We start from the raw sequence: 15031 nt of genomic DNA, 5'->3' as shown, positions 1-15031 counted from the left end.
TGTATTGCAACACTTAGATGAAAACAAACAAACAAAAAAAGGGGTTTCGTTTTGGTTTTGGGGTGGGTTTTTTTGTTTTGTTTTGATTGTATACAATATGAGGCTGCTCTGTGGATCCCTCATTCATGCAGGGGCAGTGTTTATCAAAGCAGATAATTTCATTTGTGGCAGTGCCTTGAAGGATAATTTTTCCATGTTGCTATAGACACTATTACACACAATGCTGTGTCAGCAGAGGACTGGTTGTGTCACTGTCAGCATTCATGTGACAGGAATGCATAGAAGTTTCACAGGAGGACATTCCCTGTCACCTGGGGTGGTCTGCACAGAAGCCCACCCTGGAAACATAGCCATGGAGCAAGTCCCTCTACATCTAGTGGCACCAGGACTCCACATAACACTACAGAGAAATTTGCAGCTTACCTAAATCCACAGCACCACATAAAGTGTGGGGTTTGATTCATCCAGGGTTCCACATCTGCCCACCTATAAACATTGCAGAGTTCCCAAATCCGGCTTTGTCTCAATGTGATAGATAATAATAGTGCTGTGCTTTTTTCAAAAGTCCTTTCTAACAGCCTCCATATGCCCACTGCCAGCACAGTCCAGGCACTTCACCAAGAACAGCTGGCTCAGAATCTGGTACTCTAGAAAATATTTTCTAAATGTATTTTATTGTTTTAATTGTGGTTACCGAGGAATACCTTCTTCAGCATAAAAAAACCCGAGTTTAAATTGAACCAAACTATTTCAAAAAAGAGTAAAAGAAATAACTCCTGAGAATATTCTTTCACCAAAGGTGAAAGTAAAGCCGAGTGGCATATTCAGATATTCCTGCACATCAAGAATTCCACTTAGTTTAACAATTGAACATTCTGAATCAGTTAATTATTGTTGCTGGAATACATATTTTAAATGTGAAAAATTGTGTAAAAGTAAGTAGAGATAAATCAAATGGTGACTTGAACAAGTGCAACTGACTTACTGAGAAGAAATGAACCAAAAAATCTGAATTAAATCTTTCAACGTAGATTTCAAAAATCAAAAATTATGATACATGTTTAGGAGATAGAATATATATGGATAAAAATTCTTCTAAATTATTTTAAAAAATCTTCCAGAGAAAAAGCACATTTTATTTATGTTGTTTTTACATACAGATATATAGAGTTATATATATATGTATATACGTCCACCTGTATGTGTACCTGTGTGTGTACGTATATATTGTTCAGTGTGTACACACATATATATTGTGTAAATGCAAGAGGATGAAATGTATTACTTTGCAGTGTCAAATAATAGCAAAAATATCCCTGCAGCTGAGCACACAAAGACACACTTGTCACTGAAGTCTATTCACATCTTGTACGTACTCCCAGAAATGAGCGTAACGTCTGCAGCACAAGTCAGGTCATTTCCCTTCTTCCTTCCCGCTGAATGTGCCATATGACCTAAGAGCTCCTCAAAACAACCCAACACATGTTGCTGTAGTTTCCTGGTTATAAATTTTGAGCACTTCTCCCTCTTTTCATCACAAAGTCCAGCAATAATCTGTTCCTTTGTCATGTATCCAAAATCTTATCATGATAATTTCCATTCCATTCTCCACTGATATTACAGATTCAATGATTATTTTTCTTTTTTTCACTATGAAAAAATAATCTTCCAGCAGAAACACAGTGCCTTTGAGTACTATCCACATTCTAATTTTGTCTTTAATATAATTTTCTTCTTCTTTCTCTTCCAGCTGTAGCCATGTCCTAATTTTAGGTTATTGAACTTAGTCCATCAAATCTACTTCTGCAAAGAAACATTCCTCTCCCACATAATTATCTTTCCATCATCTCTTTTAACTGTAGAGTGGTCCAGAGCTATGTTTTCATTTGGGCCCTGTGTATTTTGATTTCTGCATATAGTGACTGAGGGATTTTTCCCTCACAAAAGGGTATTTATTTTATGATGATTACCTGATGATTGGATAAATGGTTTTTCCCACTAAGCTAGCACCAGAAATTAGACATTTAGCTTCTTATGCTACAGATGTACAAAGATCTGTGGAAATTAGAGGAAGTACATTCAAGAACTGGAATGAAAGTTAGAGGAGGAAATTTTGAGCCAAATGTGTGAAAAAAATGTCTCTCAAACTTCCTGCCAGAAAATGTTTGCCAGAGAATGAGAGTATGGCCCTGAAAGAGAAAGAACATTCATCTCTTTCTAATTTGTGTGTCCTAGTTTGTGACTTTGGCATAACCTCTGAGGTATCTCTCTTGCTGCATGACATTGAGATTCACTTCTTCTGTGCCTTCCATTCAGTCTGAAAGGCTGGAATTTACCCTCATATCCAATTAGTACCTTTGCCATTTGAGGCACCTAAACAGATTAGGTGGGGCTTTTTTAGTAAGTGTCCTACATGCTTAAACTGTCATTTAGGGACTTGAGTACTAGGTTAATGTCAGAGTAAACCTATTTAGCAAATTTCACACACCCAAAATTACATCATTTCCGGCATGCTATGTAGGCAAGACCTTCCACCCACCTTACCACTCCCTGCCAAGCTGCACTTGCTACCTTGTGTGCACCCAAATCCATTCTCCAGGGATGCACAGATAGTGGGTGATCAGAGTAAATGATGGCCAAATGCACCCCAACAAGTCCTCAGTGAGTGAATTTACAAGGAAAGGCAAAAATGTCTCAGTGAGTCTACATTAATGTTGCCAAACTATTTTTTGAAAACTAACATATTGCAGGCAATTTACAGACTACAGTACTAGTTAATAAGATAAAATATCCAGATTCAAACAGCTAAGAAATCCTTTATTTTCTAAAGGATTTCTTATTTTCTCATGTAACCTATAAAATGTAAACCCTTTCAAAAGCAAATTTGGAAGTAGAATAGTATGTATGGGTACAAGTAACATCAGGTTATCAGATATTAGTTTATATTCCAACATCACTTCCCAGCTATGAAACTCTTTAAAAGTTGTGAAAAATTTAGGCTAATTCAGTAACAGTAAATTAGATTGCCCTAGATGATATTTCCTGTGTTCTTATTAGTGTATGTGTGTGGGCCTAAAGATAATTTGCATAGTACAATCTGTATTACAGCAAGATGGGGCAAGCACAATCTGTTTACTTTGGTTCAACAATTGCTCATTCTGTAGCCAAAGAATAAGGTGGGGCTGGTTCCTTCAGGTTCTCTCTGCTTAGACTTTTTCTTTGAATCATTGTTGCATCTCACATTTGAGGTATGGAAAGTAGCACTATAAAACCTAAAGTAATTTCTTTGAGGGCTCTCTGTTTCACTCCTACAGCTTCTCAACAGAACTTCTTGACTAAAGAATGCACCCCACTAACAGAAGACCTCTAATTCCAGGTTTACTAATTTGTGGTGAAAGCCCTGCCAGATCAGGTCTGCATGTAAGGGTGGCAGTGGTTGGGTAAATAAAACAGATGAAGGGCTATTTTCTCATCCAAAATAAGATGGTATTGCTCATATCTGTGCAGGTGAAGACTTTTCTCTCACCTTCACCTACACTGTGTGCTGCGAACAGTACCTTGCTTGCACTATGCCCTGAACAGCACTCCAGTACATCTGAGAAAGTTTTAGCAAAGTTTTATGCCAGGCAGACACTAACAATTAATGAGTCAACAACGTGGGAGACTGCTTGAAAGTATACTCCAGCCCTCAGTTTAATATTTTAGATATACCTCTGACAATAAGAGGGGGTGTCTGCAGGAATGGGGCTTTTTGTGTGTTCTTTTTTTCCATTATGGATTGAAATTAACTGAACATGAGCAAGACTAGCGGTTCCAAGCAAACTTTGCAAGGGTTTACATGAACATCTTCAAAAGCAGAAGTTGACTTGCGATATCACCACCTTTCCATGCCTTTCTTGAGGTGCTTCATTCTTTATTTGCACAAATGGGGTGAATATGCATTCCTGAAACACTTTTTGGGTGTTTTAAGGTGGCTCTCAAAGTTAGACAGCATTCTGCAGTACAAGTGTTACAATTTTACTGCATACCAAATACATATTCCCTCAAGAACCTTATACATTTGTTTTAAATGGCCTGCTGTTTTATTAAGTTATTGGGTTTGCCTGTGTTAGGTTTATGGCTTTCTAATGAAACCCTTATTTGGGTTTCTTTTCAGTGGAGAAGCGTCCTATGGCCTACACCATGTGTAATGTGGTCACAGCTATTTTAAAAGGTAATTCTCAGTGGACCTCAAAACAGTTTAGCCTACCTAATAGGTGTCATTACTTCATGACCTTAATGAATGACTGTTTAACCTTCTTTAGTGGTCACAAAAAGGAGAAAAACAGAGTCCAACAGTGTTGGACGACAGGATGTCCTGAGATGAGAAATTAATGAGAATTTCTGCCTTTGAATCCGCAAATTTATTTATCTTCTTGCTGTGGAGCAGAGCCATGCAGCATGAAAAGCCACTATTTTAAGTGTCTCTAATATTTTAGAGAATAAAATGCTCCCAAATGCTGTCATCTCTGCTTAGGCTTACATAATCAGAATTATTTCAGATGTACAAAGGACACAAACTTTTAATAATTTTTAATAACTTTTTTTCACTGCTTGATGTGGCAAATACCAATCTGATGCTTCTATGTTCATTAGCTTTATATTCTGAGTGGTTTTGATTAAAGCAGCACTTTCAGGTTTATTTAGACAGCCCCTTGTTCTTTTTTAAAAATAATTAATGTTCAGAAATCCTGGCCCTGGTTCTGTTAAATGCCCAAACATCATTTCGCATGTCTTTTATGCACTGGACTGGGTTAAGACATTTTAGAGCAACTGAGAAAGGGGCTCTTAGCAGCAAAGGTGAGCAGGTCTCTTTCATGCCATGTTTACTTCAGGGCTGTATGGTCGCAGACACAAGACTACCACTAAACCTATTGGAGTTTAGTAATAATTTACATTGCAACAGCAGTTACCCTAGTTTCAAAATTAACAGCATCTATACATTTAGTAGAAAGAAGGATCTAGAAATACAACTGTATTTTTGGTTTCTTTGATATAGATTTCAAAGAACAGGGTAGACACTTTGAATATCTCAGAGCAGAGATTATGAATTTAAGGTTATTTCAAGAGGACTAAAATTGCCTCCCCCTCATCAAGACTGTGCTTTAGGCCTACACGTGCTGAGGATGGGCATGTTAAATTTCTTGTGGGCTACTAAAGCCAAAAGACAGCAGGCACTCAGGTGTATTTCAAACCAAGCTTGAGACTGCCAAGAAAACCTGGTCTGAGATCACCTGAGAGGACAAGGCCCCTCCAGGATAAGAAGATATGTTCTCTTACGCTTCTGCAGTGGAATTTCAGTACAACCAGTGCCTGGGTGGCATTGCAGAGACCCCTGTCCAGGCTCTGTTCCACATCCACTTTCTGAGACCCAAGTCCATTTATGATATCGGACATTGTAAATATAAAAGTTAAGGCACCTAGGGCTATTATTATTATATGTCAAAACTCATTGAAAATGAAGACAACTGAACCAAACTCTTTAAAACTGAAAACAATTCCGGTTCAGTTAAAATAAGCCAATGTCCAAATACCGTGTCTGTTAATGCATGAAATATCTGTTGAACTTGAGATGCTCTCTCTTGGAAGCAGTTTTACTGTCTTTTGTGTAAGGAAATTTCCATTGGCAGCTGAGTAAGAAAAAATTTGGTCAGAAAGACATAAAATATCTAAAAGAAAATTGTTACCAATTAAAAATGTGTTTCTTCTGTACAGGAGAAAGAATAAGCAGATGGCATAATAAGATGAGAACAAGGGGAAATTTACAGATCAAAATATCTAATTTTCTGTGTTAAATGGAGCAAATTACTTCAGGAGGTAATAAACAGAAAATTAAAAAGATGAGAGAGAACAGTTACTTGGCTTTTCCTTATCAGCATGCCGGGTAGTGGAGATAAATGCTTATGTTACCCATTGTTCTGATCTGGTTTCCTTTTTGACTGTCCTGGAAAACTCTTACTAAAACACTGACAATTGATGGAAGTTCAAAGTACAAGCAACTTGATTTTTTGTTTGAGAAATAAAAATTAGAAACCATGTAAAAACTTTATTAATTTAACTTCCTCCTTGAATCTTTAGGTCATGTTGTGCATGTCTTTGCAAAGCAAACACTGAAGAAGGCAGCAGTCAGACGCTCCCTGTAAAAGTCTTAAAAATCCCTACTTTCAGATATAAATGTGCTCATTTACTGTATAATTCAGGGGTTTGCAGACACAAGTATGTGTCACATCACCGCACATCACCACCTCCAGGAATGTGTTTTATAAATCCAATGAGGTCTCTGTTCAAAATTCAATCGAAAAACTATTACACTAAAGAGTGAAAGTCATATTGGTAATGCAGACAATTGTGCTACTTCTGATCCCAGTTGTGCTAGAAGCGTTCATTAATTTTATCTGTACAGACAAGCAGAGTATATGATAGCCTTGACCAGGGATTAGTTTAGAAGTCTTCCAGCTATATCAAAGCTATATTGTGTGAGTTGATCACATTTCTGAAGTTCTGTCTCAATTCCATATCTAGTTGAGTTTTAAAAAGCTGCCTAGATTATCAAAATTGACACCATGTTATAAATTCTTTATCTTTAAATCATTCTATGAAAAAGTTCTTTAATATCTTGGGAAAAAAGCCCAGTTTCAAAACTGTCACATATCCCAGGAAAAAGCAATATGTGCAGTCATTTTCCAGTTTGCTTAAAAATAGGGAATTAAATGCTGTTGTTTTTTACATTATTTACTTGAAGAACTCAGGAACACTTGTTATCATTTTATAGGAGAGTAATTGTGTTCAAGTGTTAAAGGCAAACCAAAAAATTGGTTAAAATGTATTCTTGAATTTACCTGAGAACTCGATGAACAAAATAAGTAAAGCGACCTAAATTTCATGGTCTGACTAATAATTACTCTTACTAACAAATTCTTCTCCAGCTACAATTTCCTCCTGCACTCTGGCTGGCAATGTTGATGCTATCTTTAAGAGTAATACTTCTCCTCTTACCTTTGTACCGTCATGCTTAACAAGGGCAAAAGGTGAGTAGCCTGAGGAATTAAATGTGGAAATGAAGCACACTTTTCCAACAGAAAAATTGCTTAATTAACTTATGTGGAGGAGTTAGGAGATCGCAAACTTTGGTGGAATTCCTACCACAATGCACATTTTATTTTAGTAGAGATGTAGAGGAAATTTGAAATTGTGCAGTGTGTGAGAATAACTGGTTAATTCTTTAACTTAAGTGTACCTAAAAATCTATATGTGAGAGAGATTCTGAGACACTGCCATTACACAGACTGCAAATAATCCTATCATTTCAGTATATGCATGAAGGTTGCTCGGTGGAGTCGTATACCTGTGCAGGACATCCATCTCAACATTAATTACAGTTTCTACCACTGTGCCCCAACAGTAGGAATGCAGATGATGATGCAGTGACTCATTGGCAAAGCAAAGAGCAAGTCAGTGCAACAGTGTCTGCTACTAATGGTAGAAGGAAATTAAGAATATTGTATATTCTGAAATGATAACATTTGCATACTGATTGTACTGGTTTTGTGTCAAATAATGCTCTGTTAATCTGGGGGGAGGGTTATAAAAGAACACTCATAACTTAAAGAAATCACTTTGCCCTATGTATTTTTCTTATGTCTAAGACCATAAGGAGGTATTCTGAGTATCTCCTCTGTGATTTATGCTTTCATACTGTTTCTCACTAGGACTGAAAGATAAAAGATGTTTTCATTCAGGGACTGTATTAGAGCTCAGCAAGTGCTAATCTGGCCCAAGGTCATATCAGCTTTTATCATCCCTATGTCTACCAATATTGGAATGAAATCTTGGATCTACTCTCTGTAGTTAATTCTTCTTTGGCATCCTATCCATAGGAAAGAAAATCGGATTACACAGAACTAATTTAAAGTCATATCTCCCCTACATATATATAATCTTTAGTTAAACTTCTATGCTTTCTTACAAATGGGTATATTTACATAACTCAAGGTCCTAGAATGGGTTGTGTTCTTCTATAATTGCCAATATTTCTTTACTCAATGACTTGGCCATGGCTGTACACTGTTTCTGCCCAGTGCTGACAAATTTAGATTCTGTGCCCTTGGAATGATGGAAGATGCAGCTACTAGTGAATCATACAACTGGTCATGGTGAATTGCACTTAAAATATCTTGCCCTAGTTTGGTTGCTTGGGATATTTTTTTTCTTGGAGCTCTCTTTGTAAATGAAAGTTATTAGAAGATTATCTAAACCAGAATGCCTTTGCAAAAATATACCAAAATTTGGATATTTCAGATCTTCTCAGAGACAAGAACCACAAACCTATTTACTGGTTTCTTCTCCTGTGGTCTGCCTTAAGCCCAGACATAAGTCTGGGCGATGGTAGACATGCACAGCTTTAGTGCTGCCTTACATTGATTACTTCTAAATACAAGAATAAGCCTTGGGTGGTCCTGATAGCCAAAACATTGAGGAGGTCAGGGCACAGATGGGCAGATTGTGTACAGCATACTCTGCTCAGTTACACTCTGCAGGTGAGTGTGTTTCTCCTTACTAGGGAACACTAAGAAAGGATGTGTGAAGCTGGTATGTACAGCATCTGAGTGTGTAGAAGATCTCTGTGCAGAGAAAGAGCAAATTACCTTGTTTTACTGAGGTCCAGACTAGAGACTAAAAATTTTAGCTGTCAGGAAAGCAAGAGGCAAAAAATTCACCCAAACTTCCCTAGTCATTACATTTTTATGAAATAATAAGTGACACCAATCTGTGCTAGAAGTTACTGGGAAATTTCAGATTCTAGCTACAAACCACAGTGTCATGCAATATATGCTTCATTATATTTTTCAGTTCTCATAATATAAAGAGTCACACTTTGAAAAAAGCAATTCTGTCTTTTTTTGTCCAGTCCTCAAAATCTTCCCTCCACAAAATATCCTCTGTTGGATCAGGTGTGGATGATTTTCTCACAGCAGAGTAAATTAGATTCTTTCTGATTATTAACTCTGTAAAGTAGATTATTACCTTGGTTGCTCCATATTATTCAGCTGAGTCGGAGCTAAAATGTAAATTAAAAACAAATTTTTTCTGTAATCTTTGCCTTGGGCTTAACCTTGAATTCCTCGAGTTCTTACTTGTCTTGTTCATTCCAGTACAAAACCTGGAACAATTTCTGGTGCATTATTTGGGACAGCTATTCAAAAGTGGTGAAAAATGAGAGAAACTTAACAAAAGGCAAAAATTAATTTTTGAGATCTCCCATTGTACTTACCTATTCCTGTTCTTAAATAATTCAGGGAGTGATTAGGGTGTTTATGCTCTCTGCTCTGGTACTGTCAGTACTGCTATTATAGGTGCTTGATTAATGGACTAAATTCCACACCCCAATTGTAGCCTGGCAAGAGTGGTATCCTAGTAAAAGACTCTTAAAATCAGACTTGTCATGGATGTTGAAAAGGATATATAGGGCTTATTAAATTCCAGGTATCTGTTTAAGTGAATAACCAAAATGTTCATGACTAAATAAGTCACTAATAAAAGAATGTGTAAATTGTGTTGTGAAATGAGGATTAGTAAATGAGTAAGATAAATTATGTGTTAAGGGATTAAAATGTGAACTTATTTGTTGTGTAATTATGCCTGTCAGTGTTCTAGATTATCAATTACTAGTTCTTGTTAATAAGAATTTATTAACTAATACTTGATAATAAGATGGGAGGTTATTGCTTTATGATCCCCTGATGAGTAGAATAATAGCAGTGTGAGGAGGAAGGAAGGAGGAAAAAAAAAGGGGAATAAAAATAAATTTAGTTAAATTCTTTATGAAAATACAGTCAACAAACTTGTCTAAGGTAGGCACAATGAAAAGAAGGTACTAGAAGCCCTGGAGAGTCAGCCTGGCAGTGGATAGAATTTACAGTGGGTGTTACAGGTGGGGTTATTATTCCATACTGTGCATTATTTTTACAAAAGGCACTTCCTGTTTCTAGCTGCTTAGGAAGAGTTTTATCTTCCCTGGGCTGAGAAAGAGTCTCACAGAATTTCTTATTACCTTTTAATTTCAGAACTTTTATATCTGGTCCTAAAGACATTCCAGGTTCAATGAAGGAAATGATGGAGAAGCAATTCCCACAGAGAAAATCCTTCCACCAGTACAGAAGTCAAGCACTGTCACTTCTTTCAGCAAAACTGTTTTGTAAAAGAAGAAATTCATAATAAAGGTGCAATAGAGGTGCAGGGAACACTTCTGTACTCAGAGTTTGAACAGCTTATGTGGAAGAAATGTGGCACAAAGCATCCAGCTATTTCCACAGCAAGAATACTGAAGAACCAAGAGATGGTGAGGAGGCAGAGGAGGAGAGGAGAAATGAATCTGCTCAGTCTTCAGAGAGGAAGGGTAAGGGGGCTAAAGGGAGATCTTATTGCTGTCTGCAAAATACCTAATGCAAGGATGTAGGTAACATAGATCAAACTCATCTTCGCAGTGCGCAGTGATCTGACAAGAGGCAACCAAAAAAACTTGGAAAACAAAAAATTCCAATTAGATCTCAGGAAATAATCTCCCTAAGCCTTTTAAGTTCTTTAAAAAAGCCAACAACAAACTATGGATGTCCTTATTTTATAAAAGGTATACAGGTATTTTAACATGATTTTCTCTTTAAATGTTGAAATGTCATATTAATGATTTAAAAAACAACAAAATATCAAAATATTTGTAAAGGGACAGAATGCATCTGGAAATACACAGAACTTCAACCAAGACCCTGAGATCCATCCTTACATTAGTTGAGATATACTTTGATTTATGAAAAGAATGTATAAGTAGTGGAATATTTATGATTTAAAATGTAGTATCTGATAAAACTGATGTGATTTAGAAAAATGGTGACAAGTAAAAAAGGAAAGACAACAGCATAAAGGAGAAAATGAAGGCCCCATGTGATGATTATTTACATTTTTGAGTTTTCCTTGGACTTAACCCATTCCTACAAGAAATGGTCCACACTTCTTGATATTTCAGTGAAGCAGAAAGTAAGCATTTTAGCAGTTCTAAATTGTATAATAATCTTAAATTGTGAGTATATGTATTTCATCATCTGCAAAACTTCCTTCATGTGTTTTATTGCCAAAGGAATTCAACAGGAATTTGGATTGAAAAAGATTTTCCACCGTAGAAATTCTGGTGACATTTTTCCAAAGTAAAAAAGTATAGCCTGGTCGTTTGCATGAAAGATAAATTCTGACCCACTGAAATAGAATTAGAAGCATATGGCAGCACTTTCTTGCATCATGGGATGGATTATTTAAACTCCATGAGGGGAGAAGCCATGCAAGTTCTTTTCAACTGTTTTGTTGCCTGCATTCAGGCAATACCTGGTTCTTGATTAGTGTGGGCTGTGAATCCACCGAACTCTTTCCATATTCAGCATTTCAGTAGGATTTCAGGAAATAGAAGATCTTGACATTGTTCCAGACCAAAACAGTTGTAGATTTGTGCCAGCTGTCCTACATCATTTTACTTTTACTAGGTGGTTTATTTAAAGTTTTACTTAAAGTTTTCTCTGTGTTCTTCAGCTACAATAAAAGCAAGAGTGTTTATTATTTTCTGGCTATAATACCCTGGCATAAGTTTATAAATCCTGTGCTGTGACCCAGGCTTCTAAGATACTACAGGTAAGTAGTGTAAGTAGGTAAGGATGAGTTCCTGATGTGTGATTTTAAAGGATGAATTTTTAAACTAATCGATTTCATGTTCTTTTCTATTTACTGGTTCTGCTTTTCATGAATCTGGATTTCATGCCTGCAAACTTTTCTTTCAGTTACGAGGCTGGAAATTTTTCTTTCTTTCACTGTCTTTCTCTCTTTTTTTTTTTTTTTTTTTAAATTTAAATAAGGGCACAGATATTTTCTTTAGCTTTAGTGGTAAGGAAAATATATATTTCCAAAACCCCATATATATATATACATATATATATATATAAAATGAAGAATGTGTCTACACACCTCTATTATGATGCTGTACCTATTTTATATTTGTGGAGGTTTTCACATATATATTTTAACACTAGGAAGATCAAGGATGCTTAATGCTGTTACTCTTCCAGAGAAAGTATTGCATGGCACTGGAGACTGGCAGCTTTTAGAGAACATAATGTGTTTGTTACACAACAGCGTGCTTTGTATAACTTGTCCTTTGTCCCACAGAGAAAACTAGGTTAAACTTAATATGGTTTGTATGTAGGTAGGTGTTAACAGAGAACTGCATTTTGTAATCAGATCTTAGGTAACAGTCCATGCATTTAATTTAGTTTGGAAACAAAAAATCCTGTCACTCTGGTAGAATTATTCTTTGAGTACATTTATTTTCACTATTTGAGGGAGGAGGGTCATATTCTTCTCTCACTTCCTGACTTTGGAACACAAGGCACAGGTAATTCAAGTGACTAGAGAAGTGGGAAAAATACATTAATTTGTCAATCATTCTGGACCCCTATTGCATATAATAGCAATTACTCCTGCTCTTACATGACATTGCTTAAAAACACATCTCACACCACCTGTCTTACACAATGCAATACAAAGTAATACACAGATGAGAAAAATGAAAAATTGAAGGAACCAAAGTTGTCATTATATTGTTAATATATAAAGAGTTCTATATAATTGATGTTCTGCATTATTCTGCTGTGGTAGATCAAATAATATTGTCATGTATCTTCCTTAATATCAGGATACTTAAAGTCAGATCTCACTTACTACCAAAATTTCCAGATGCACTTTGAGTTAATAAAAATGCCGGCATAAAATTATAATTGAAAAATTAGTATAATCTGATTCAATCACCCACTATAGGATCTGAAAATCCATAAATTAAAAGTAATAAGATATAAACATTTCACAGAATGAGAAAGCAGACAACCAGGAGGTGCTGAAATTATTGTTGGACCTACTACAGTTGGAGCTTCTAACAACAGCCTGAGTAAAATAAAGAGAATGTTAAGTCTTGCAAAGGAATAGTCTTTCCACTAACAGACAGCACATCCTTTATCAACTGTCCCAGCACACAAAGAAAGTGCAAAGCAGCCTAGTTTTGACTTAAAAACAAAAACTAAACCAAACAAAACATAACAACCAAAAAACCAACAAAACACAAAAAACCCAACCAACCAATCAAACAAACAAACAAACAAAAAAAAAAAACAAAACAAAACAAAACAAAACAAAAAAAAAAAAAAAAGGGCCACTCTCTACTGGACAGTCAAATAAGTGGCTGTTTGGTGCTGCAGCAGGCAGGGTTAGCCAAGCTCTGCAAATAACTCAAAGACAACCATAGAGGGCTAAAAATTACTGACAAGAATGTTGTGTATGCAGCTGAACACAACAGCAGCCAGAAGTACAGTGACTAATCAGAAGACATTTGGGCAAAGCCCTAACAATCAAAATTCACTGGGATAACTCAAAATTACTCATATGATGACTAGTGTCATCTTCAACATTTACAACTATTTGTAGGGTAGTAGAAGAACCATTTACAGGTAAGAAGTAAATTTGTGAGACCTAAATTCAGAAAAAGGTAGTTAGAGCATAAGGAATCCTATGTTAAGGGAATGCTCACATCAGTTAATGTTGTGTTTGATACTATTAAGTAAGGCTCTGGGAAGACACAAAGCCTTTGTGAAGAATGACTCTGGACCTGATACCACTTCCTACAAAAAGGCAAAGGACTACCTTAGTCAGAAATGTGCTATCCCTGGTATTTAGACAGATGCCTTACGTACAACAGAAATGCTCATTTTGGTGGAGGATTTTTTTTGTTTGTTTGTTTGTTTTTGGTGTTTTTGTTTTTTTTTTTTTTTTTGGTAAAACAGATTACACTATCATTATGCAATGCCTAAATTACACTTAGTCAAAAACAGCTCCAGCTTGGTTTTGGTCTTGTATTTGCTGAGTTTTATGAATAATAAAAATACCTCCCAGAGACCATTGGATCACCTGCTTAGCTGCTGCTGTTTAACTCTTGTGAAAAAAAATTACTCATAGAAATCACCACAAACAGTCACTGACTGAACCTGCAAGGTACATGTTATATGTTGAATATTATACTGTTCAGAAGTTTGGACTACTGTCCTTTTCGACTTTCTGGAAAAGACATCAGAATGACATGATAACACATCTTTGATGGCCTCTGTAGAAGAAATATTGAATGATATGGAATCAGAACTATTCTTCATTCATGATCTAGTGGTTTGGGAATGAAGCGTTAGCATTTAATTTTTAGAAAAAAATATATTGACATAATTTTCTTTTTTAAATAATGTTCACAGAAAAAGTCAACTTTTTAACCTAAGAACCTAAAGGACAATATATTTATAAACTCTGGCTCATGCATGACTGAGGCACAGTAGTTTAAAGTGATTCTCTGAATGTTCTGAATTGACCAAACACAACTTCCAGAGGGCTGAAAGCCCATTGTGGGGTTCAGTGATCCTCTTATCTGTTCCCTTCTGTAAATTGACTATTGAATTATGCCTGGCTTGAAGCTGCTGGAGGTGTCTCTGCAGAGGGCAGAGTGGCTCAGCAATTAAGATCCCAGTGGGTCAGGAGAGGAGAAAGGGCAGAGTTTAGCTTTCCCTCAAGAGCTCCTGGGCTTTCAGATGCTCACTGAGCTGCTACTTAGTTAAAGAAAATACAAGCTAACATATAGCAAAGACAAGTAAGAGCTACTAAGCAGCAGATAGTCTTTTAACTCCTTTCATGGCAGGTCACTTTCAGTGGCCCTGGGTGTTGTAGGGCTGCCTGTGCCATTACTGTCCTTCTCCTGCCTGGCCTCAGAGGGAGTCTGTTGAGAAAAGTGTCTAGTATGTGTGAAACTAAAGTTCTTCCTCTGCTGAGAAAAGTGTCTAGTATGTGTGAAACTAAAGTTCTTCCTCCAAATTCCTCTCCATCTGGTGCTCACCTGGGCCATTCCAATCCTTGTTTTATGCCTGTTGTT

The sequence above is a fragment of the Anomalospiza imberbis genome, chromosome 1 (genome assembly GCF_031753505.1).
Source record: "Anomalospiza imberbis isolate Cuckoo-Finch-1a 21T00152 chromosome 1, ASM3175350v1, whole genome shotgun sequence".
Taxonomy (NCBI): Eukaryota; Metazoa; Chordata; class Aves; order Passeriformes; family Viduidae; genus Anomalospiza; species Anomalospiza imberbis.
The sequence above is the reverse complement of the archived record's forward strand: the minus strand, read 5'-3'. Positions refer to the sequence as shown.